We start from the raw sequence: 24,368 nt of genomic DNA on the forward strand, positions 1-24,368 counted from the left end.
ACTAAAATATGCTACATTCCAGTCTACATATTCCAGCCCATGAAAATGCTGAGACAATAAATTGACGCTGCTTCAAGCCACTATGTTTGTTGGTAATGTCTTAATATGGCAATAGCAATCTCCCATGCCCTCTGCCTTCCCTGTCTTTTCCTCTGGCTCTTTTTTCTGGATCCAACACCTGAATGTGGGCTGATTTTTCCTGTTATTTCTTCTTTCTCAATGCTCTCCAAAATGATTATGTCTAATGGAGTTACTTTAATAACCACCTATCTGTGATTATTGCTAGATTTTTAGACTGCTATTCTCTCTTAAGTTATGCCCTATTTTTCCTATTGCCTGCTGGTCAATTCCATGTTGGCACTACCAAACTTTTCATTTGATATCTCCCACATCTACCTTGTGATTTCCCCATCTACCTCTCGCTCAACATCCTTCCCTCCTAGCTGGGCCAGTTCTGTTATGTCCCCATCCTCCCAATCGTTTAATCTGTAAACATCACTAGGACATACTTCCTCTCCCGTTTCCATTAGAACTAATAATTGGCCAAGTCCTGTTTTAACATGTTTATATTCAAGGCTTCTTTTCTATTCCCAGTGGGCACTAGGCTGGCCTTCTTCCTCCTAATCTATTAAAACCATATTTCAAAATCTCTAAGTATTTACAAGTAGGTCTTACAAAAGGTAATGGAATTGGCAAAACCCCAATGGGCTCTCCAAGTTCGATACATGTAAGTTTCCAATCTCAGCTCTGTCACTTAATTGCAATAACCTAATCATATTTTTAACATCTCTGGCCTCAGTTTCCTCATCCAATTATTGGAGAAGGTAACATCCATTTCACGGGGTTACTGTATTACATGTAAAGGAATCCAAAAACTGGTGACTATTCGAATTACTACCTGGAATCATGGCAACAGGACCAATTTCCCTGTCAATTGGACTTGAAAGCTTAACAAGACCTTCAATTCTTCCTAGATCCCTCTACTGAACCATCAGGTAACCTGAACCAATGTCCTATGTGGTAGCTTCATCAGAGCACATTTTGAGTCTGCGCCCAGATTATTAACATTTGGAAAACATTAACAATAATGCCTGTTTATCCTTCTTTCTGTGAACACTGACCACTACATTCAGCAATAAGCACTGGTGAAGAAACTGGGGAGTGGTTAACGTGGAAACTTTGTAGCATAAAGGAAAAAGGACAAAGAAAAAGTGACAGGGGAAAATGCAATGGGCAGGCTTCATCTTAGCTAAAATCAAAGTGAAACCATGATGCCCCCACAGGCTGAGGTTACTCTTAAGGAGAAATTCCCTTGGGACATATATGTCATTACTGAGATCTGATCTTCTTTTAGAATAAACAACTTTCCCATGGGAGGAGAAAGGCAGATACTAGTGTTATTTATCTCATCACATGCAACCCCAAGAAAATACCCAATATGAATGGGATTCTTTTGAACAAAAGGAAAGAATGAAAATAATTGGATATGCTTGACAGCTTTCAGTTACTCCACCTGCCCTTAAGGTGTAAAGAGTTGAAAATCTAGCTTTTACCTAATGCAGCTTAAAATGTCTCTGTATGATGAAGACCTTCAAACCATGTCACCAAAGAGATGACAGAACTGAGACCTAGTAACTCTTAGGAAACTCAGCGGGCTATTACTTTGAGTACATAACAATGACACAAGTTATTTCCTGCCAAAGACTGAGGGCACTACATTCATAAAAATGTTGGTCTAGTTTATGAAAAATAAACCAGGAGGCATCAGTTAAAACTCTTATAAATACCTTTAAAGTCATTTTTTAAGATTTCACTCATTTCTTCCATTCATCGATGTTAGTGAAATCAGAAAAAATCTCCTAGAAGTGGTTATGCTTTGGACAATATTTGAGTAACACATTAAAAAATTTTATTTGAAGAGTGTCCCAGAAAGGAGCAAGAGCTAAACATGGAGACAAAATTCAAAGAAACCCAAGCAAAAACGAGGCAGGAAGTCAGGAGAAATTTCCTGAAGAAGCACAACAACTTCAGACCCATGAGGGATGGAAGAAAACAAGAAGTTCTAGTTGGCCTTACCAGCTAGAGAACAAGCAAACCCTGGCAAGAGCCTCCCCAGGCAGCAGGTCTAACATGGTCCCACCCTACTGAAGGGTATCTATCACACAGTGATATATGACGCTCTAATAAGGCTCTTCCGAGTGATGGAGGGAACCCATAAACCCAATGTGCTTGAGATGAGGATCAAACAAAGAAGAAGAGAGAATGCAAAGGTTACTAGTTGTTGAGAACCTTACATGTAATTTTATGTATAATAGGTGACTTTATCCCCACCATAACTCTCTAAAATATCATTATACTCACTGTATGGGTGTGGAAGGATAGGTACCAAGAGGCTAAGTGAGGAGGTGGAAGAAGTCACTGCCCTGCAAGCATTTCCATTATTTCCTGAAGCCCCCATGGAAGAAGCGAACCTCCCTGCCTTCGCTGTTGGACTTGGTGATGTGACTTGCATGAAAAGGAAACAGAAGACCATGTACCAGCCTAAGCCCAGGCCTTCAGAAGTTTCTGCTTGCACCTCTGGGAGACACTGACTGACTGGAGAAGAACATTCACATGCCAGGCAACCATGAAGCCACCATCATGGCACCAAGTTTAGACATGTGGGGCTGAGCCACCATGTGACCCGCAGGTTTGCAGTATTAAAAAGAGGCCCTCGGGTGCTCTGTGGAGCCCTGAGGATACAAAGAAACTGTTGCATTCCACTGAGGAATAGAGTAACCAGTTTACTCAAGCGTCCAAAAGTGTTTTTTTCCACTATATGCCTCTTACTAGCACTTAGTACTGTGTCTAAAACACAGCAACCATTTTCCGAACAAACATTAGCTTTTCTCTTCCTCAGAAAGGAAGAACCATAGAAGTGTAATACAGAAACCTACTTCTGATTTCCACCTCAAAATTCTAAATATTGTACTGTATGCGGTGTCTTACTTTAGAGTAAACCTGATTCTTACACAGCCTACGCCATATTGTTCTGGTTTGTTGTGGGCCTAAGGACAATTTTTTTTTCTGCCATAAACTGATGTCTTACACTGTTACTTTCACAAATCACATTAGCTAAAAAGACTGCATTTTATTCTCATATCATTATCTCTCTAATCAGATACTTCATTCTTCACTGTATTTTTGTAAATCCCATCTGGTATTTCTTTATGTTTCTGTTTTCTGCACTTACCTCTGTCAAGTTTAGATAATAGTCACTAACATTTTTACAACTCTAAGCTTTTCCTGAACATTGAATGATTACATCTATGAAAGGTTTGATATACTCTACTAATCAAAGATTTCTTTCTATCACTTCCACAGTTTCCATTCACTGAGATTAAGCCAATAGTTGCATGGGTGGTGAGTTTCAAAGCAGTGGTAATTCTTGACTACTCTTAAGCAAGACTGCTCCTTTTTCACAGATGGTGGCTCACACCTATAATGCCAGCACTCTGGGAGTCCATAGTGGGCAGATGACTTGAGGTCCAGAGTTCAAGACCAGCCTGGGCAACATGGTGAAACCCCATCTCTACTAAAAATCCATAAATTATCTGTCTATGGTGGCACACTCCTATAGTCCAAACTACTTGGGAGCTGAGAGAGAAGACTGCTTGAACCCGGGAGGCAGAGGCTGCAGTGAGCTGAGATTGCACCACTGCACTCTAGCCTGGATGATAGAGTGAGATTCTGTCTAAAAGAAAATTTAAAAACCATTAACTTCATTCTATCTTCTAAAGGCAACATTCTTGTTACATCATTTCCTTTTATGATGTTGGCCTAATGATTTGAGTTTTCTTTACCAACTGGATAACAATGAACAATTTTATAGGAAGGTAGAGGCTCTCCCAACTCAAAACCACTGCTGGCTCACTCTTAGCTGTAGAATCTACTCAGGATGCTTAGTGTGGCATATGGGGCTGTGGCTGGCTGTTTCCCGGACCTATCTCTTGCCAACACCTCCCTCAAAACTATCTCCCTACCTCCCACAAATACTTAAAAGGGAACTAACATTTATGCTTTCAATATTATTTAACTACATAATCATTTCAAATCATTTATTATTTTACTGGTGACAGATGAAGGCCCAGTTAAGTATCTTGTCCAAGGCTACACATGCAGTATGTGACAGGGGCCCCTACCAAAGTCGGGACTCCTCGCTTCCTGAGCACCTCACTCACATCCTGCACCTCGGCTTACATCCTTCCCTCAGCTCAAAATGCCTCTCAAACACTCCCTTCTAGTGAACACTTACACACTCTCTAATGTCCAGCACAGAGTCCTCTCTTAGTACCTTTTCATGACCACCCTGAGGCAAAATTAACTGTTGCCCCATGTATGTATCCATGGCCTCCTGCATAGTTTTATTAGAGGAAACATACAAACACACTATTCCTCTTCTCACCCCACTGACCTACAGCTCCTAGGGCTTTTATTTCTGTTTGTTTGGGTTTTCGCTTGCTTGGACACAGGGTCTTGCTCTGTCGCCCAGGCTAGAGTGCAGTAGCAAAATCTTGGCTCACTGCAACCTCTGCCTCCCAGATTCAAGTTATCTTCCCACTTCAACCTCCTGAGTAGCTGGGACTACAGGTACATGCCACCATTCCCAGCTAATTTTTGTAGCCACGTGGCTTCATCCTGTTGCCCAGGCTGCTGACAAACTTCTGAGCTCAAGTGATGCACCTGCCTCAGCCTCCCAAAGTGCTGAGATTACATGTGTGAGCCACCACACCCAGCCTGGATCTTTATTTTTAATTATCAGGACCAAGTATAGTTTCTGACACATTGTAGGTGCCAAACAAATGAGTGTTGAACCTAATCTAGACAGGTACTATAATTATTAAAGAAAAGGAAAGCGCTCCAAGGGAACACGCATCCATCCATATGGGTCATCTATGATATACCACAGTGATGAAAATTGAGTGTAGAGTGAAAGAGTGGTAAATATATCACTATCTAGCAAAAAGCTTCTGAGGATGGCTTATCAGTACTTCATAAGCCAGAGACTGCTAGAATCCAGGCAATTTACAAATAAGCATAATTCTAATGTTCACAGCTAAATAATTGAGAAGGACCATAGGATCCTTAAAAATTGTTTATGAAAAACAGTAGTTCCTGCCTTAAAGAGCTCACATAGATCTGCTGGGGGTAGCATTTGTGACAGGAGTACAATTAACATGCTGCCAAACTACCAACGTGCCTTTTTTTGGATGTTGTCACCTACTAACATCACATCACCTATGCTTGTTTATATTTGATTATGGTTTTTGAAAACACATTGTTGTGTTTGTTTTTTACTTATAAGGTTAAAACACACTAAAACATTTGCTAGAAGAATTGTCCTTTCTTTTTTTTAACTGTGATAACATGTAACATAAGACATATACACTTAAGATAATTTTAAGTGCACTAGTTAATATGGTCAACTCTATACACAATATTATACAGCAGATCTCTAGAACTAATTGCCCATTTTGCATAACAAACTTTACACTGGTGGGATATCAACTCTCTATTTGCCCCAACCCCATCACTAACCCCTGGGAATGACCATTCTACTGTTTTTTTTTTTTTTTTTTTTTTGACTATTTTAGATTTCTCATGTAAGTGGAATCATGCACTTTTGTGACTGGCTTATTTCACCTGGCACGATATCCTTCAGGTTCATCTACATTATCTCATATGGCAGAGTGAATAATGTGTGCATGCGTGTGTGTGTGTGTGTGTGTGTGCGCACGCACGCGTGTATGTGTGTGTGTGTGAGTCTGCCTATACTTATATTTTCTGTATATATCCATCGGTGGATGGACACTTAGACTGTTTCTATATTTTGGCTATTATGAATAACGCTGCAATGAACACGAGAGTGCTAACATCCTTTGAGATACTGATTTTAATTCTTTAAAATACTCTGAAGTGGGATTGCTGGATCATGTCGCAAATCTATTTGTAATGCTTTAGAAATCTCCATGCCGTTTTCTGCAATCCCACCAACAGTTTACAAGGTTTCCCATTTCTTCACATACTTGCCAGCACTTGGGTTTTGGTTTTGCTTTTGTGACAACAGCCATCCTAACAGGTGTGAGGTGTTTTCTCACTCTCACTGCGGTTCTGATTCACAGTTCCCTGTTGATTAGTAACAGTGAACATCATTTCACATACCTGTTTGACTATTAGCATGTTTCTTTGAAGAAAAGTCTATTTAATTCCTTTTGCTCGTTTTGTAATCAGGTTATTTGAGTGGATTTTTTGTATTTTGCTATTGAGTTGTGGAAGTTCCTTATATATTTTGCATGTTACCCTCTTACCAAACATGTGGTTAATATTTTCTCCCATTCTATAGGTTGCTTTTCCCCTCAGCTGTTTTCTTTGCTGTGCAGAAGCATTCAGTTTGAGGTGCTTTCAATTGTCTTTTTTTGGTTTTGGTGCCTGTGATTTTGGTGTCCTCTCCAAGAAATTGTTGCCTAGACAGATGTCAAGGAGATTGCCCCCATTTCCTTCTAAGGACTTTATAGATTCAGGTTTTACTTCTAAGTCTTTGTTTCACTTTGAGTTTATTTTTATATATCATGTAATGCATTAAAATTTTTATATACCATGTAATGCATTAAAATGAGACATATATGATATATATAGCTTATATCATACTCAACCAGTTACTTTAATGATAGCAGTCTGTTACTGTACACCTCATCTGTACCATTTCTCTCAACATTTGCATCACCCTTTGGGAATCTTTTCCAGTTGCATCCCACTGTCTACCTCTCAGCATTTAGAAAATAAGTATTTTCTCTTTCAAATTTCTATGATAGCAAAATCTCAAAATAAAACCATATGTATATAGTCACTTTTAACGAAGAGGCAAGATAAATACTCAGCAGGAATAGAAAGTACTCACAACCCTTTCTCTTTCTGACACATTTTCTTCCCCACTTTCCTCCTTCATCCTGCAAGATAAGGGACAGCAGGGTTGCATATGGGATACATTCGATGTTTACATCAATCTCACACAGCAGGGTGAGAATGATCACGCTATTCTAGTCCCCAACCACGACCTCTGGAGTAATAATGTCACATTTTCTTGCCACTGAAAAGGCTACCTGATGTACATTACCTTGTCTCTATTTCAGGTTTTAATAACAAATTCCAACGGTCTTTTCAAACCATTCTCTTTAACGCCTTGGCAGACTTGTACTAGCGTTATTCTAGATAAATGCCTGCTTTATATCAAAGGGATATCAGAATAATTTCTCTTCAGTTTACTCCTGCATTGTGCCTGTTAATTATTTTGAAACATTTTACAGTATATTCCTTGCTCCCATTAAATAAAACTTCTCTCTTAAATTCTTTACCCATTCCTGCCCACCCACAAATCAGTTTCTCTATGGGGTGTTATTTGGAAATAACATCTTATTAACTACAACATTCACAGTTAAGCCAAAGAAAACAGGTATCATTTGTAACGATGTTTTTTCTCCTCTGTGGCATGTATCGGAGATTTTTTTTTCTTTTTTGGTTTATTTTATGTCCTCTCCAAACAAATCTAGAGTTAAAATACAAAGTATTCTTTGCTTTATAGGCTATGGAATGAAAAAGGTAATTTACACACTGCATGCCTCAACTGTCCTGACTGGATAGAATCAATGGCACAGAAGGAAACCAGTAACGCATCAGAGGACCACCCCTCATCAGCCACTTGGCAGCAAAGACGACTGTGTACCAGGACAGCGGCAGGCCATCAGCATGCTCAGGCTTCCCCCTGTGATTTGTGCTGAAATGTAGGCTATCCAGTTCATACTAGCCTTCAGCCAAAGCCCCGTAGGAAGTAACTGCAAGCCATAAACTTCCAGTCCTTTAAAAACATTTGTAATAGATAAAGTATGCAAATACAGCCACCAACATTACTAGGGAATCTAACTTTTAAATGACTGAGTGTTATTGGGCTTGATTTTTAAATGAAAAATTCAGAGATGATGGCAAGGCAGTTTTTCACAACCCTCCTGATGTGGCTGAGGAGTTGATAGAGTATTGGGGAATTATATACTTTATGATGTAATAAAAAATGATTTTTTTAACCAACAACTTGATTTATGAAAAATGGTGCACACGTCTGCTGAAATATCAAAATAAACATTTCGTTTACATTGGTGAGGAAGCTAAAAGGATAATACTTCCAGGGCCCATAAAAGCTTAGACCTTCTTTTGGTTTCCTTGCAGGGTTAATATAAATGTCAGATTGAGTTACTTTGTGTTTTAATACTTAAATCTGAGACTTTAATCACTTTTATTGTAAGTTCAGGAGTACAGGTGCAGGTTTGCTACATAGGTAAACGTGTGTCATGGGGGTTTGCTGTACAGATTATTTCATCACCCAAGTATTAAGCCTAGTACCTATTAGCTGTTTTTCCTGATTGTCTCCCTCCTATCACCCTCCATGCTCTGATGACAGGCCCCAGTGTGTGTTGTTCCCCTCTACGTGTCCATGTGCTCTCCTTTAGCTCCCACTTATAAGTGAGAATATATATTTGGTTTTCTGTTCCTACATTCGTTTGCTAAGGATAATGGTCTCCAGCTCCATCCTTATCCCTGCAAAGGACACGATGTTGTTCTCTTTTATGGCTGCATAGTATTCCATGGTGTATTTGTACCATGTTTTCTTTTTTTTCTTTTCTTTTTGAGATAGAGTCTCACTCTGTTGTCCAGGCTGGAGTGCAGTGGCATGATCTTGGTTCAGCTCACTGCAACCTCCACCTCCTGGGCTCAAGCAAATCTCCTACCTCAGTTTCCCAAGTAGCTGGAATTGCAGACATGCACTGCCACACCCAGCTAATTTTTTTTATTTTTAGTAGAGATGGGGGCTTTCACCATGTTAGCCAGGATGGTCTCAAACTCCTGACCTCAAGTGATCCACCCACTTTGGCCTCCCAAAGTGCTAGGATTACACGTGTGAAACACCACACCCAGACAATACCACATTTTCTTTATGCATTCTATCATTCATAGGCATTCAGATTGAGTTACTTTTATTCAACAATTTTTTCCCAAGTATGTGCAGTGTGCCCATTATATGCCAGGCACTGTCCTAGGTGCTGGGGGCATAGCGGTGAGTAAAACAGAACAACAGAAGGTCTAAGCTTTCATGTGCACTGGAGGTAATAACCTTTTAGCTTCCTCACTTCTCTCTGTCTCAGTGACATCACTATCTCACCAATATAAATGAAATGTTCACTTTGATACTTCAGCAGACATGTACCGTTCTTCATAAATCAAGTTGTTGCTTTAAAAAAATCATTTTTATTGCATCATGAATGTAATGCCTGTGGTCATATAGACAAAAAACACTGCCCTCATGGAGTCTACACTCTAAGCAACATATGCTGTTCATCTTCACAGATCTGGGCCAAAAGATGTTTCTTTTTATTTCTAAGTTATTAACTTAGGTCAAATTTTATTCATTTTCTTAGACAGTATGGATTTTAAAAATGAATCATTAGAACATGTATGGGAAAAATATTACCGGTCTGAGGTTCTTTTAACTACCCATCTACTTCGTAAATGTTTTACTGTGAATTAAACTACACAGACTACAGGAAAAGTTAAAATAACATCCAAGTATAAATAAAATAAAGAACAGTACCTAACATGCACCTCCTATTTTGTACTTTCCTATTTGATTAGATTATGATATCAATCTCTTTCCCCACTTCACAGGAGAGGCCCATTAAAACCTAGAGCTCAGTACAACTTTCTGGAAATTTTGCAAAGTGGCAAACAAACTGAGATTATATGTCTTAAAAACCCATCACTGAGGTTCCTGATCAATAGTTGGCATAAATAAATCTTAGACATGTGGGCAAGACTGTTGGAGCCAGGCAAGGATTTTTCTTAATGTGGATAGTGATGTCACTGAGACAGAGAGAAGGGAGGCATATTTGCAATAAAAGGGAGTGATTATATAATATGTTCAAACCATAAATACTCCATTAAGTTATAAAATTCTTTCTATATGTTCTTAGGAGGCCTGTCAGCCACTTAACTCAGAGAAAAGAAAGTAAAGCTCCATTAATCATTCATTCAGCCAAAACTTGCTGAATCCTGCTCTATGCCCTCCACAACATATCACCATCACTACTGTGTATTGAGAGTTTACTGTATCCTAGACACTGCTCAGAGATTACATGCACCATCTCATTCCATCAGTGAGCAACCCTACAAGTTGGGTGTTCTTTTTAATTATCATTATATAGATGAGGTAAATGACATTCAGGTTATGCGATCTGTCTGTGGTCACATGGCAATTAGACAATCAGATGTCATATGAGGGTATGTTGCTCTCCTAAGATACTAATTCATATTTATATTACTAAATAGAGGGTTTTCTCATGCAAAACAATCAACATCCAAATTCAGGGGAAATACAGACCCATAGTCTACAAATAGTTAGCTAATAGGTATTTGGCTGACATACTTTAAAGATATTCCCTACCCCATGCACCAAAATCATGGCTAGTCACTTGAATTAATAGATACCCACATATTTCAAGTTCAACAACAGCTGCCTAGAATAATGTATTGTGGTATTTTACATTTTTAAAAATTAAGATACAATATGATTATATAAACATATGTAAACTTTTATATAGTCATATTATATTAAAAGATTCAACATAGTTATGTGAGGCAGGGTAAGTAATCAAGGAAGTAACCATGTCCTTGAGATACAGCAACTGTGATGACCGTACGGTCAAAACAGTAAGCACCAGCATTGGCACCGTAGTCCAGCTCACTCAAACAAAGCTATCTCCAGGAGGGAACTTCCGCTGTCATGAGCATGCACATTTGATTTCACTTGTCCTCTGACTGACCCTGTGCTGATTGTAATAGTAAAAAACACATCCTTGGGCAGAGATTTAAGATGCTACTGAGACATGTGGCATATGAACAAGCATGTACAGCTACTGCGCACATGCACCCAGAGCACCATCCAGAACATACTTACGAGTAACACTGCTTCCCACCTCCTCATGAAAAATCATGTAAGACTCCCCAAAAGACAGTCTCCCTAGCACCAGTCTTTGTTGTCTCATCCTTACAAGCAGCCCGCCCTGAATTCATTCTCATTCTCTCTCTCTCTCTCTCTCTCTCTCTCAGGATATACTGTGCATTCTGCACTTAACTTTCAAAATATTCTTTTTCTTGTGTAATAAATTACTCTATGCTGCATCTCCTTTGCTGTGTCTTGTTTAAATTCTTTTAAACGAAGAATAACCGAGGTCTCATAACAGGCTTTGACAATTACATATTGTTAACTTAAATAACAGCTCTGCAGTTCAGATTTAAAGAGAACTACTCCTGTTTCATCATCAATCTCCTTTTCAGTAAGACAATGGGAAAATGACATTCTTGATTACCAACTAGCCACATTTCTGGGTTGAATCAAGCCTCTGCAATCCCTTTGAGAACATAATGAATGAGGTTCGTGGTGCCCAGAACACTAAAATTGTCTAGGCTACCTCCTAATACACTACACAATCAAGTTCCATCAGCTCAGTTGTATGTTTACCAGGAATGCATCCAAAATATCAATTCCCAAACCTATCATACTTTTAGTGTATTTACATGATTTAAGAATGTAAGAGACTGATGAAATATGCTGAAGAAAATAGAGACATTGCTTCCATTACTTCTTTTGAAAGATGAGATAAATTCAATTGGTGAGAGTGATTGGCTTTATATGAGAAGGAGAAACCTTTACAAGGTGAAAAAGATGATCGCAAAAGTCCAGAATAACTGTGCCTTAGATTGCTTTGCAGGGATTTTTCCCTGCAAAGTTTTTATTTCACTTTGAAGGAATCATCCCTGGTGCAGTGTGAGTATCATTTATTTGAGAAAGTAGAGGTAAGCCTCCAGTCGGCCAATTCATAATCAAGGAGGTGTGGAACCAAGAAAGAATTAGTCAACAGATACACATTGTAATGTCCTAAAAATTTTAAATAGAATTTTTTCCCTTCGAAAGCAATATTCGTTGCTTTAACCAAGTGTTTCAATCAACTGACAAACTAGAAGTTATAACTGATCTGAATAAAGGCTGCTACTGTGCTCTGCACAAAACCTTGGGTAGCTGGAGACAAGACACTCTAGCAACATAGCTCTAACCACCCAGGTCACCCACTTCAGAACTCTGCTTTTAGTTTTGGGTATGGCCTCAAAAGACTACAGGTGATCAGACAGATGACATCCTGAGTCAAACAGTCACAGTCAGTGACTCCTCTGGGCACGTCTTCCTTCGGATATTCCTAAACACCTGAACTCATGGAGCGGCCTGGGAAAATGGCAAGTTGTACTTACTTCTCTCTGGGCACCATGTGACTCTTGACCCTTGAGTGTCAAGAATCCTTCTTTTCTGAATTCGCAGGCTGCTCAAAGAGCAGCTGTGCGGGCATATAGCATTTTTAGAAGGGAAGGAATATTCCAGACTTGCTGCTCAAGAAACAACAGATGCAAGTGTCTTTGGACTTATTCAAAAATACACCCCTTCTCTCATTGTGTTGTGGGTCAGAGACGCACATACCAGTCTGAATGAACCACTGCTGTGTTTATGTTCACGCCGCTTTCCATCGTGTTTCTAATTCTTAACTCTTTTTCACCACTTACTGAGGTGCTTGTTCTCACCCCTGCTTCACATCCGCAGACCCACAGCTGGTCATCCTCAGTTACAGCCTTCCAGTTCTAAGCCACCTAGCCCCCAGAGTCTCATTTTATATGCACAATCGAGGTAGGCACATTGTCCATTAGCAAGTCAAAGGCTTCTTAAATAACAGAACAGTTCCTAGGCTTCTTGGAATGCTGTCAGGAACAACTGACTGCCCTGGGTCCACTTCTCTTCCCTATCCAAATGCCCGACAAGCAATTGGTCTCCTCCCAGTCATCAGTTCCCAAGTCTAGACTTTTCTCCCAATCAGGGAAATTGGGTTTGTTACACTTCCATGACATGTCATTCTGAGTGCCCTGTTGCCTGAGTGCCTTCTCTACCTGGAAGATGGTATATAAAATGAAATCATTTACACACTACAATTCTGATTTTTAAAAGAATTGTAGGCATGTCAAATTAGGCTCATACCAAATAATAACATTCTAAGTAATAATAGAGGCCACCAATTGAGCATATAATATGTACCAGGTCCTACACCTAGAACTTTACCTGCACTATCATTTAATTCACTCAGCAATCCTATTTGGAATGTACTATTGATATCTTATCATGAGGAACCTCAGCGTTAAAAAAACTGCCCAAAGTCATAGGGCATGTAAATGCATTCACATCAAATTTCTAACCCAAATTATACAACTCAAAGACTCCTCAATGGTAACCAAATAGATAAACAAAACTGATATAAATCCAAGGTTTTTTCCTTGCCTGTCTTACTGTTTCTGCAATATTCAGTGGGGCAACAGATTTCTGGAATCTGTCATTTCAGTATATTTTTAATAAAGTAGACTCTTTCACACACTCTCCTGGAATCTCTCTCCAGTCGCTCAGCTTGGAAGAACTCAACCAAAGTGCAAACAACACAGGGCAATACATGATATTTAGAATTTAAGGTGCTTTGGCTCTTACACTGGCATATGATTCTGATACTCTAGTAAATTACAACCCAGCAAGAGAAATGTATTATGAACTTCTGTGATGTAATAACAAGTTAAAAAGAGTCACATTCACCCCTTTTGTTTGTGCTTTTGTTCTCAGAACTCACTGTTGCACCTCTTTCAAAATCCAGTGAGGCTGAACCAGACGATATCAGTGTCTTTACCTGATGTAGCAGACAGAAAAGAAAAAAAACCTCAAAGGCAATTTACACCAAAGGGACCTAATTATGAATGATTCACCAACATTTGATGAATCACCGATGAGCTGTACCTTTGCCCTCTTCCGATTCCTTCTTGACTGTACTACCAATAAGTTTGACCATGTCAATGGAGGGAGTTTACTCACAAAACTGTACAAGTTTCTAAAAATGTCTAGCAGTAAATATATTCTTCTTGGAAGGATGCTCTTGGGAACAAGAGGAGTCTCCACTTAACAATGAAGTAGCTCACTGAATCATTTAAAAAGTGGGCTGAAGCAAACAGTAAAATCTTTAGAAACAATTTATCATCTCAAACTTCTCTTTGAACAACTGTTTCTTTTTTGTTTACCTTAGAGAATAGGCACAGGAAAATAAAATCACTTAACACAGAGAACACAAGATAGAGACACACTTTTAGAAAGAGCCACATAGGCTACTGTCTTATAAAAGTTGTTGTAAATCTTAGGCCAATGCATCCTTGAAGAGTTGATATTCAATGCACCTGTATGTCTGTGTCTACAGACAACTACATATATATTTTGAAAACTTCACTTTATGATGGCCACAGCAATAACTATTAAATCTTGACTGTCTGATGCACCTAATCACTGTCCTTCTGAAAGTTGACTCTTCTCTTCGAGTGCCATTATTCTTGTCTATCACCTCAAGTCATTTTTCTTCCCACTCACTCAATTTTAATTTATTTTAAGAGGCAAGGTCTCACTGTGTCACCCAAGCTGGAGTACAGTGGCATGATCATGACTTACTGCAGCCTCAAACTCCTGTACTCACGTAATCCTCCTGCCTCAGCCTCTCATGTAGCTGGGACTACAGGTGCATGCTACCACACCTGACTAATTTTTTTTCTTAACATTGTAGATATGAGATCTCACTGTGTTCGCCATGCTGGTCTTGAACTCCTGGGTTCAAGTGATCCTCCTGCCTCAGCCTCCCAAAACACCTGGATTATAGGCAGAAGCCACCAGGCACAGCGTTGGTCATTCTGAAAAGAATGTCATTCTCTTTTTTGAAAAGAGATGTGATTTCCTTATAATGCCTAATTGTTTTACCAGACAGTGAGGTGCCTGCTTCATCCTCCTAGTTGGCCAAGACTTTTTACACAGAATCAAAAGAACTTCTGGTGGTGGGGAGTTGGTCCAAAGAAAAGAAAAACTCTTACTCTACTGTCTTGAAATTTTTTTTACCCTCTTATTCCTGAGGTATGATTTTCTGGCTGAGGAGAAACTTCCCAAAGACCCTAATTCCATTAGATTGGAAAATGATGAAAGGAACATTGCAATATTTTCTTGATGTGGCACTGTGGCCTCACCACAGAGGTCAGTTATCTGGGACCTACCTGGTAACTCCATATGGATTACCATAAGTACTCTAAAAAAGTGGTCATCAAATACTAATGCACAGTAAGTATTGCTTGGAAAACACAGTAAAACAGTTTCCCAGGCCCTATCTCCAGAGATTCTGATTCACTAGGCCTGGGTGGGATCCATGAATTTGCATTTCAAATAACCTCCCAGATGATGCCAAATGCTAGCCTGAGGACCACATTTTGAGAATCACTCTAGAGCACTAGGATTTCAAAGCACTCAGGGTAACCTGTATCACAGAAAGTATCTAAAATGTTGTTCTTGGATTATAGTGGTCTGTAGCTTTAAGAAGAAATTACCAGACATTTCTTACCAAAGGTCATCAAAGAAAGCACACTGCTACAATGGCAGGCTATCTACTTTTATAAAAATAAGGAAGAAAAAAAAAAAGAAATTTAAAATAATGGCTCTTCCCTTAGAACAGAGAGAAAGCTGACTCTGGTTTGCAAAGCCTATCTCATTTCTGATCCTTTATCATTTCAGAGAGATGTGAACAGTCTATGTCAAAAATGCTCATTGCACATTCCCAGGAAGTCACTCACAGGGCCGACTGTAATTTTACTTAAGCCTGTCTGAACTTGCTTTTCTTATTTTTCCCCCTGTAGGCACACATGATTTTATTTTACTGCAAGGAAAAATTCAAAGACAAAGACAGAGAGGTGATTTTACCAAATTAGCTAACTTTAAAGCAAACAAAACAAAACATGCATTTCTGTTTATAGCAAGACTCCCTGTTGCCCCTTTAATAATCTTCCTATGCAAAGAGAAAATGTGAAACTATCATAGCCACTCTTCAAGACTGATTAAATAAAACTCATTCAAAACATATTAATATCTTTTGTGTGCAAATCCATATTGTGGTGGTTGGAAGACCTAATATTCAAGATAAAATAGACCTGCTTCTTACAGAAAAGCAGCTGTTGGAAACTAAAACGCCTACAGTGTGAGTAGTAATGAAATTAATGGACCAAGCCAGGAGTGAAGCAAGAGAGGGCAGGAGGGAAAATGGAGAATGTGAGAGTCCTGGTATTACTGAGAAGAGTCCTGGCATTAGTAAGAGAACTACAACTAATTAGCTTCAGAACAAAGTCCCATTCTGATAATGCCAATTTGGTCATCGTTGAGATTGTTTCAATTTTCTATTTGTTTCTCTTGGTCCTCTTTCTAGATGTGTCTGATGTTTTAAGTTGAAGTACAGATGCTGTGAATGAAGAATTATAGAGATTCTGCATGATGGTATTTCCCACCCAAGAAGGTTCAGGCAGTCTCAAATGGGGCATTACTTTCATTCAATTTGGAATTGAACTGACTCAAAGCTGGTGAGCATTTTGAAAGATGTGCTCCACCTCTGGTTTGCACACACATCATGGGTATGGTTTGAAGGTCTGTGGTGTACACTAGTACACCTGTCATTCGTGGATATACAACTACACTTATTATTTATTTTTTGAGATGGAGTCTTGCTCTGTTTCTCAGGCTGGAGTACAATGGCGCGATCTCAGCTCACTTCAACCTCTGCCTCTCAGGTTCAAGTGATTCTCCTGCTTCAGCCTCTTGAGTAGCTGGGATTACAGGCATGTACTACCATGCCTGGTCAATTTTTGTATTTTCAATAGAGATGAAGTTTCACCATGTTGGTCAGGCTGGTCTCGATCTCCTGACTTCGGGATCCACCCACCTTGGCCTCCCAAAGTTCTGGGATTACAGGCCTGAGCCACTGCATCCAGCCACAACTCTATTTATTTTAACCTCGCCCTGGGAGACTATAAAAAATACACATGGTGACTCACATCTGTGACCCAACACTTTGCACTGAGACAGGAAAATGGCTTGAAGCCAGGAGTTCAAGACCAGCCTGGTCAACATAGCAAGATCCTGTTTCCACAAAAAAATTAAAAAGTCAGCCAGGTATGTTCATCCACACTTATAATCCAAACTATTCAGGAGGCTGAGGTAGGAGGACTGCTTAAACCCAGGAGTTTGAGGTTACAGTGAGCTATGAGCATTCTACTGCACTCCAACCTGGGAAGCAGAGAAAAATCCTGTCTCATTAAAAAAAAAAAAAAAGAAAGAAAGAAAGAAAAACAAAAAAAAAAAGCTTTCAGTTATACATCTACCGAAGGCACCCACCTTCTCTCTGAGATCTTGGTTCCTCTGAATCCTGGCTGCTTTGTCAGACCCAACCTTCTACGTTTGTCTCTTCAGCATTGTGAGGTCACCAAAAATTATTTTGCCTATTAGGTATGATTTTTCTAGCTGCTCTTTTTCTCAACTGCTCCTTAAGCCAAAAGTCAGCAAGTTCCCTAAAGGGGAAAGCAGCCTGTGGATTCCTGGTTTAGCACTCCAACAATCCCTGATTTTTAGGTCTCTCGGTTTCTTGGTGGTTCTTTGATATCTTCAATTTAAGTTTACATGAGTCTTTTCTGTGGTTTTCAAAGAAGCGTTGGTTTGTCACAAGCCACTCTAATTTACCCAAAAGCAGAAGTTCTTGGGTTAATTTCATAGAGTAATATAATTACTTCCCCCAAGAAATAATGTTTTCATTCTGAAATATGAGATTAAATTCAAATATATACTTAATCTATATAAGTTAAATAACTATTTTGCTAAGAATTGACTTCAACTGTCAAAATACATATTCTATTCCAAACAAGATGGCAAGTAATTCTTAGTTCAGTGATCTCCTTTAAGACAGATATATCAAGCAATTTTTTGTAATCTGTCATCAGGCCTCAAGGAAATCTCAAATAACCATAAGGCAGTGCTACCATTTGGAGTATTTGAGATGCTCTAGATAAACATTTGATGATAGAGGCATAGGAATAGTTCCATCTAATAGAATAGTTTTAAAAATGACAAGAAACCCGCCCATATGTTTATCAGGGAGCAACATAAGAACGTCGCTGATAGAACCACTCCTGCAGCTGTCAATAGTAAGACACACTTGAAGCAAAGAGATGGAGATTTAAATGGGGACACTCTCCAGCGTAAGCCTCTCTGTAGAATACAGTGTCCTAGATGAAGATGTCTGTAGTAAAGATGGGGAAATCACCAAATTATCCCCATTACTATGTGTTACCTCCAACTGGGACTTCTAATATTCCTGCAAATTCACTTGCGGAGCAAAGTGAAAGAGAAACATCAAATTCTCTCCCTGAAATAATTTTGAATGCTCTTTCAGAATATTGCCCTGTTAGGACATCTCATCAATGAATTAAGGGGCTCTCTATTATGTAGGTAGCTCAAGAATGTAGCAGAGGCCTTGGGAGGGACTGTCTATGGTAGAAACGGACCTAAACTGCTCTAGGATTATAATGGACTACAGCAGTGGGTCTCTTGAGAGGGCTTTAGTCTCTTCCTTAACATGCTTATATCCCAGGGTAGGATTATTAAGATAAAATGCCTAGGCATTCAAATGATGGAGATGCAGAATGGTATTGAGCATGGCACGTATCCAACCAATTACTTGGTTTTCACAATTACCAAGTTTTAAGATTTAGTAAAAAAAAAAAAAAATCACGAAAATCATAGGTCTAAAAGCGAACAAAAACTGATTTTAGCTATGTGGATAGTATCAAGTGTTATCAACTGATGGCAAAAAAAAAAAAAAGAGAAAAAAGCATTTTCTGTATATGGTAGGCACTGTGCCAAGGATATCATAGCAAATCTGTTCATCTTCACAATAACTCTTTGAGGTAAATACTGTCATAATCCTCATTCTTTTGGTAAGGAAAATGAAGCACAGGGTGGGTTAGTAATTTAGTAAGGGTAGTGAGTGGAGAGAGACCACCTGAACTAGGTCTCTGGATGCAATATCAAAAGCTCTTAACCACATTGCTTTACTGGCCCCTTGGACAGCACTGATCACTTTAGTGTCTAGTTCATATTCCCTGTACTTTAATAATGTAACTATGGATTATGGACACGTGCCTTTCCTAGCTATTCTTAAATTCTGAGCTTAATATAAAATTAATGACATCCTGGGAGCTGTGATTGTTCCCGAGTACATCTCACTAGGAACATGGTTTATGAAATCTTTATAGCTAGTTGAAATGTGTTTACTAAGTCTTGCCAGGAAGCTCATTTTATAGGGATATTACAAACAGGCAACATAAATTGCTGGAGGGCTATGATGCCTTCATTCCAACCAGTCCTTTTGCTCCAAGTAATTCAGTAGATTTGGAAAATGAAGCACCTGGTCTGCTCTTTTCCACAAGTTTCTAAGCTTGAGTAAAGATCACTCACTTAATACAGAAAGGGTGAGAAACATTCGAGATCTGGCCTCTGGAGTCTGCTTTCCACATGCTGCTGTTAACTATGTATTACTGTTTAGACCAAGTATCTCAGAGAAGGAACAAACATGCTTTGATTGCCTAGGTACTTCATGCTGCAAATCTGCATTTCAGCGAACAAGTACTAAGCAGAGAGGAAAGAGAACCAGTGCCCTGGTCCAGATGCAACATCCTGCTCCAGCCTTTTCTGACAAAAAGCTATTCAAACTGTGAGAAAGTCACACCATGAGCCTCAGTTTCCTCCTCTATAAACTGAACATACAATGATGTTCTTATCAAGGTGACACAGGTGAAAACACCTAAAAGTTATTCAAACATGAGATCATATGCATAGATACGTATACACACACATGCAGTCTGTGGCACCTAATAATGGAGCTATGTTCTGGGAAATGCATCGTTAGGCTATTTTATTGTGTCAACATCATATGCTGTACTTACATAGACCTAGATGGTGTTGCCTACTATATGCCTAGGCTATATAGTATAGCCTATTGCTCCTCCTAGATACAAACATGTGCAGCATGTTACTGCACTGAATACCTGTAGGTAACTGTAACACAATGGTGAGTATTTGTGTATTTAAACAGAAATAGCATACTGTAAAAATATGGCATAAAAGGTAGAGAATGGTCATCCTCTACAGTGCACTTACCATGAATGAAACTTATAGAACTAGAAGTTGTTCTAGGTGAGCCAGTGAGGGAGTGGTGAGTGAATGTGAAGATCTAGGATATTACTGTTAACTACTGTAGACTTTAATAAATGCTGTACACTTAAGATTACACTAAATTTATTAAAAAATAGAGTATTAATAATCGCACTATGACATTACAATGCCTACGCCGTCACCGGGAAATAGGTCTTTTCAACTCCATTATAATCTTACAGAGCCACTCTCATATATGTGGTTCACTGTTGACTGAAATGTTTTATAGTACACAACTGTATATACATCTCCAAGAGCTGAGCTGTACATATTATCGAGGCTCTGTAAAGAACTGCATAGTTCTTTACAAGTGACAAAGCCGAAAAGAACACACAGAAGAAGTCCATTAAGCCACCCCAGAGGAAGTGAGTTTGAGAGGAGATGCTGGATTTTTCTAATGAGAGAAAGATAATGCAGTGCAGGATGAGAGAGTAAAAAAAAAAGAGGAGGAGCTGCAGGTGGGCTACAGAAGTGTGTCCCAGAGAGTCCCACTAATGCCAGCACTCAGTAAGTGGGGAATTTGGGGATGAAATCACAGCAGACAATGCCTCACTTATTAATGGAAAATCATTTGATATAGAAAAGTTGTGTGCAAGGAGCCATAAATTAAAAATACCAACAAAATCCCTGTTTTCAAGCAGGAATCTGCCTGTAAAAAGCCAGTGAAGATAGATACCAATTTGAGAATTAGTTACTAGTGCCTTAGAGCTATTTAACAGCCAGATCCACACAGAGAACTAATAGTAGGCTACATTTCTCATACCAGCGATTTAAGTGAGAGATATAAGCAGATAAAACTTCTAAATTAATTGCTTTCAACAGTTTAGAGTTAGAATAGGTATTTTTAATTTGTATAGTGAAAACTTATTTCTAGGAGTTCTTAGGCCAACTAAAAAGACAATCGCAAAATTAACATAGTTTGAATTCAACATTGGTAAAATAACACATAATGAAAAGCCCAATGTACTTTTCTTACTATTTGAAAAAATAATTTTACATATTTTTTCCATTGGGTAATATTGAATGTCATAAAAGCCCAGTGCCAGTCAATAGGTTCAGAAATCTTTCCCCTTATCATTTTCAGAAAAATCCTGAACCACTAAAACCAACTTACCCTCACATATCGTAAGGCCCACCTCCAGCCTTTCTGCCTTCCCTGCATTACAAATGTCTACCTTCTCTCCCTTTGAGAGCTTCTTCATGACTGAACATCTCCCCCCACACTTCAATAACCTCAATAAACTCATCTCCTTCATGGGCTGGTACATCCAGTCTTTGACATATTTAACTGTTAAAAGTTTTCCAGAAATTTGCTACTAAAAAAAAATAAATAAAACCATATAATACATACTTTTTGGTGCTATTTTCCAGAAGCTGGATGAATGCAAAATATCAAGTAAATAAAATTTGACAGAGGATATTAACTATCAATTAATTATACTAGTGTCACAACCCCAAGAACGAATATGAGTATCTATGGAAAATTTCACTTTGCACAAAGATAACTCAGTACAACTAAGACTAGTTTAACTTTTTTGGAAAGGATATTAAGCAAGGAAACCTGACTCTTCAACAATGAGAAGCATTCCAAACTGAGCATGACCCCATAGGTAGCACTTGGAGATTGCATAAGGGCCAGAAAGTTTCTAGCAATGTGGGAAAAAAGAATATCACAGCTTTGGCAAAAAGGAACAAAGTCCTAACTATGAAGAGACTTAGATATACAATCTTTATGATCACATGGGACCCTGAGACCACCCATTTCCAAATTTCAGACTCCCTTAATCTCAAATCCCTAGCACAATTCAGTGGGCCTAACTCCAATCGATGTTTCAAGACTCGTAATTTTCTACAAGTTTATTGCTTTCCCTCCGATCAAATAAACATACCACACTTTATTTCTATACTTCTGTGAGATTTCTCATATAAATAAATGTCCAAATCTTGAGAGAAGAAATACTGTAACCACGTCTTTATTTCAGGCCCTGCATAAATCAATTTACACTACAACTCTAAGGTAGAAAAATGCAGTATTAGCAGCCACACTCGGTAACAAAATCACACTAGTCTCGACTGATAATTAGTAACCTATTTCCTGAACACTCTATCAAGCAATTCATACACTTTATCTCATTTAAGTATCAGAAAAACCCTATGAAGTTGTTTGAAGTGCCCCCATTTGACAATTGTGAAAGGCTGGAACCAGAGAGGCTTTACTGTGTGCTCAAGACGACTAAATTATTGGAAAGTAAGTGGTAACATAGTGATTATTAAGAAAGGATTCAACAGGCATCACTGTTATAGTCAAAAGACATTGGAATTTACATGAGACCAATAGAACGTGGCCAAATAAAGGCATTTAAATGACCAGCTTAATGAATTCCAAACAATGATTAGTAATTAACACATCAATCTTCTGAATGTCAATGGATAATTCCAAAGTGCTGCAGCTTGCTTGAAAAGTGCCTTCTCTCGAGTTGATTAAATATTCCTTCCAAAAATCTTGTTTACATTATTAATTTGCTCAATAACCCCTGTCTTCAGAGAAGTGTAAACCTCTACCTGGTCCCTCAAGAGTTAGCACACATTTTTAATTAAAATGGTCTTGAATAAATTGAGTTATTATTTTTCCAGATTATATTACTAACGACGTTAACTCCAAATAAGATAGATTAAAAAACAAGGTACATTTAAAGTATGCAAATGTGTCTTCAACATTGAAATATTTAGAGTTCATATAAAGACCTGACTCCAAATCATGAAAAATGCACAATGAGTCATGTCTGTGGTGTACATAAGTGATTTGCAACCACAAACTATGTAAAGATGTGTCAAAAGTTTGTAAGTTCAAAGTAGAAACTGAACACTTCCTTTAGGAAATGCTAAAACAAAATTAAATACCATTAGAAAGATGTTGACACTTTGCTCTTTTATGAGCCAAATTATAGTAACAGAGTTGTGTATATAATGATGTAATTATATGCTGTCATGAACAGTTTAATTATTTTATGCCTGAGCAGATTTTTTTTTTTTTAACTCAAGTGCCCTGTACAACTTCCACACCTGAATGCTTCTAACTTGGCTTTACCATTTTCTCAGTCTGTTTAATTTTCTGGGGACACAGAAGGATGGTCCTTACTTTAAAAATGTTTCTATCAAAATTCATTCACTTCACTTTTAAGCTCTTAAAGGCTAGGCACCAGTTTTTCAGCATATACTCTGCAGAGGGCTAAATCATTCATTCATTCTTTCAAATGCTCCAGTGCATCCACCATGTCAGGCACTAGGCTAGGATGCAAGATAGACAGATGCAGGAAGTCAAGGGAGCTGACTGACAAAAGAGGAAAATGGAAATCAACAGGGAGTTGTAAAACAGAGGCAACTCTGAGTCATGTCTATGCCTTCAGATTTTACCTTCAGTCCTGTTTTAAATCACAGCCCTGATTTTAAGTATTTAAGCTCTAAGTTAATCTCTTCACCATGTGGAAAACGGGGTCCATGAAGATCCCTCCTTCACAAGTTGTGAGGATCAAATGAGATGATGATGCAAAGCCAGCACATAGTACATGCCCAGTGAATACCAGCAGCTACCATAGAATGATAATTATATTTTTATTGCTTGGCATATTATTATAAGTGCCATAATAAGCTATATATACAAGCTAAGAAGAACACTGAGGAAAAGCAATAAATATACCTGAGGTAGCTCATTCTGAACAGATGGAAGTTGCCGGGGAGAGAGGGAGATAATGCTGAGTAATGGGTCTTCAATCTCTATGAGAGAAAAAAATAACCTGAGTATTGTTCAAGAAAAGATGTCATGTTCATTTAAAGGAATATTTCATCTTAAGAAGGCAGTCTGCAGCTACTGATCAAACTGGAACCCTAGCCATGCTGATGATGACCATTAACAACATCCGTAAATTCATTTGCTGTGTCACATCTTGGCACAGGAATGCTCATTTGTAATGGTTGCCCTTTCAGTTTGACGTGAAGAGAAAGCAACCATAAAGCAACTTCTAATACCCTGGGAAGCTCCTCCAAATAATTAAAATTCTGAAGCATTCCTCAAGCCAAAAGCAGATCAGACCCTCAT

At 38.6% G+C, this 24,368-nt stretch overlaps 1 protein-coding gene across 42 annotated transcripts in view; it reads right to left on the minus strand.

Annotated features, from left to right (window-relative positions):
- The window catches only part of FHIT (fragile histidine triad diadenosine triphosphatase), a 1,534,178-nt gene that overhangs the window by 757,764 nt on the left and 752,046 nt on the right, over nt 1-24,368 (minus strand). For 4 of the 42 annotated variants that reach the window (XM_078351383.1, XM_078351382.1, XM_078351381.1 and 1 more), the window contains one exon: nt 23,970-24,046. The exons of the other annotated variants lie outside the window; for them this stretch is intronic. The gene's annotated coding sequence lies outside the window, so the exon portion shown is untranslated. The remainder of the gene's footprint in view (nt 1-23,969; nt 24,047-24,368) is intronic. 42 annotated transcript variants of the gene reach the window in all.

Source organism: Callithrix jacchus, chromosome 15 (assembly GCF_049354715.1).
Source record: "Callithrix jacchus isolate 240 chromosome 15, calJac240_pri, whole genome shotgun sequence".
In the NCBI taxonomy this organism is placed as follows: domain Eukaryota; kingdom Metazoa; phylum Chordata; class Mammalia; order Primates; family Cebidae; genus Callithrix; species Callithrix jacchus.